Genomic DNA, 2956 nt, shown 5'->3' with positions numbered 1-2956 from the left:
ACATTACATCATCCTACACATATATCATCCTCCATGATTCCAAAAGTCAAGAGAATGTCAAGCTAGAAAGATGGTTCATGGTGGTTGACCAGAGAAAGTCAACTAGTCAAAACTGGGGTTCCATAGACCTTATCTCCTTCAATTTTTGTCATATGAAAATGATTCCATGAGAAACGTTAATTAAAATGACATTCCAAAAAACTTTGATGTTGAAGTCTAGACGTAGTTTTGCTTGGAAAGTCATTTTTTATGGTGAAAGACTATAGGTCATTTTGTCTGAACCCTAGTTTTGAGGTCAACTTTCCAAGACGATAACTTGCTCAATTTTTATGAGATGAAATCCATTAAATTCTAATGATCAAATTCAAGATGTTTACTTCTAGTTTTATGTTTGGAGGAAGTTCAAATTCAACTTGAAAATGCATGTGCCAAAAAGAAACATTATAGGTCATTTTGGCCCAATACCATTGAACAAGTGATTTTCCTCAACTTCTAAAATGCATAACTCCTTCATGCAAAATCCCAATGAGGTCAAATTTGTGACTAAATTGAATAGGTTTGAAAGAGCTACAACTTTCATTAAAGAACGCTTCTCATTTGAAGTCCATAGAAAAAGTTATTCAAGGTGGAAAAAGTGAACATTTGACTTGGGACTTAGAAAATTTTCAAATATGTTTGATTTCCCAAACATCCAACTGAAAATTCATCATGATACAAGCTCAAATGAAAAAGTGTTCAACATGAAAGTTGTTTCCCTTGACCTCACCATTCCAAAACGTCCAAGATCACCTCATTTGGCCAAAGTAACAAAGGACTTGTGCATGGGTGCAAGTTGAAGGACCATTTGGATGTTTTCCACTTCCATTTTTCATACGCAATTGCATGGCCTTCCAACTTGAATTCAGCATGATGCACACTCATTTTTGGATCAGAACACATCATTTCATGGGCCTAGCACATTACATCATCCTACACATATATCATCCTCCATGAGTCCAAAAGTCAAGAGAATGTCAAGCTAGAAAGATGGTTCATGGTGGTTGACCAGAGAAAGTCAACTAGTCAAAACTGGGGTTCCATAGACCTTATCTCCTTCAATTTTTGTCATATGAAAATGATTCCATGAGAAACGTTAATTAAAATGACATTCCAAAAAACTTTGATGTTGAAGTCTAGACGTAGTTTTGCTTGGAAAGTCATTTTTTATGGTGAAAGACTATAGGTCATTTTGTCTGAACCCTAGTTTTGAGGTCAACTTTCCAAGACGATAACTTGCTCAATTTTTATGAGATGAAATCCATTAAATTCTAATGATCAAATTCAAGATGTTTACTTCTAGTTTTATGTTTGGAGGAAGTTCAAATTCAACTTGAAAATGCATGTGCCAAAAAGAAACATTATAGGTCATTTTGGCCCAATACCATTGAACAAGTGATTTTCCTCAACTTCTAAAATGCATAACTCCTTCATGCAAAATCCCAATGAGGTCAAATTTGTGACTAAATTGAATAGGTTTGAAAGAGCTACAACTTTCATTAAAGAACGCTTCTCATTTGAAGTCCATAGAAAAAGTTATTCAAGTTGGAAAAAGTGAACATTTGACTTGGGACTTAGAAAATTTTCAAATATGTTTGATTTCCCAAACATCCAACTGAAAATTCATCATGATACAAGCTCAAATGAAAAAGTGTTCAACATGAAAGTTGTTTCCCTTGACCTCACCATTCCAAAACGTCCAAGATCACCTCATTTGGCCAAAGTAACAAAGGACTTGTGCATGGGTGCAAGTTGAAGGACCATTTGGATGTTTTCCACTTCCATTTTTCATACACAATTGCATGGCCTTCCAACTTGAATTCAGCATGATGCACACTCATTTTTGGATCAGAACACATCATTTCATGGGCCTAGCACATTACATCATCCTACACATATATCATCCTCCATGAGTCCAAAAGTCAAGAGAATGTCAAGCTAGAAAGATGGTTCATGGTGGTTGACCAAAGAAAGTCAACTAGTCAAAACTGGGGTTCCATAGACCTTATCTCCTTCAATTTTTGTCATATGAAAATGATTCCATGAGAAACGTTAATTAAAATGACATTCCAAAAAACTTTGATGTTGAAGTCTAGACGTAGTTTTGCTTGGAAAGTCATTTTTTATGGTGAAAGACTATAGGTCATTTTGTCTGAACCCTAGTTTTGAGGTCAACTTTCCAAGACGATAACTTGCTCAATTTTTATGAGATGAAATCCATTAAATTCTAATGATCAAATTCAAGATGTTTACTTCTAGTTTTATGTTTGGAGGAAGTTCAAATTCAACTTGAAAATGCATGTGCCAAAAAGAAACATTATAGGTCATTTTGGCCCAATACCATTGAACAAGTGATTTTCCTCAACTTCTAAAATGCATAACTCCTTCATGCAAAATCCCAATGAGGTCAAATTTGTGACTAAATTGAATAGCTTTGAAAGAGCTACAACTTTCATTAAAGAACGCTTCTCATTTGAAGTCCATAGAAAAAGTTATTCAAGGTGGAAAAAGTGAACATTTGACTTGGGACTTAGAAAATTTTCAAATATGTTTGATTTCCCAAACATCCAACTGAAAATTCATCATGATACAAGCTCAAATGAAAAAGTGTTCAACATGAAAGTTGTTTCCCTTGACCTCACCATTCCAAAACGTCCAAGATCACCTCATTTGGCCAAAGTAACAAAGGACTTGTGCATGGGTGCAAGTTGAAGGACCATTTGGATGTTTTCCACTTCCATTTTTCATACACAATTGCATGGCCTTCCAACTTGAATTCAGCATGATGCACACTCATTTTTGGATCAGAACACATCATTTCATGGGCCTAGCACATTACATCATCCTACACATATATCATCCTCCATGAGTCCAAAAGTCAAGAGAATGTCAAGCTAGAAAGATGGGTCATGGTGGTTGA

The sequence above is a fragment of the Lathyrus oleraceus genome, unplaced genomic scaffold (genome assembly GCF_024323335.1).
Source record: "Lathyrus oleraceus cultivar Zhongwan6 unplaced genomic scaffold, CAAS_Psat_ZW6_1.0 chrUn0194, whole genome shotgun sequence".
Classification (NCBI taxonomy): Eukaryota; Viridiplantae; Streptophyta; class Magnoliopsida; order Fabales; family Fabaceae; genus Lathyrus; species Lathyrus oleraceus.
The sequence above is the reverse complement of the archived record's forward strand: the minus strand, read 5'-3'. Positions refer to the sequence as shown.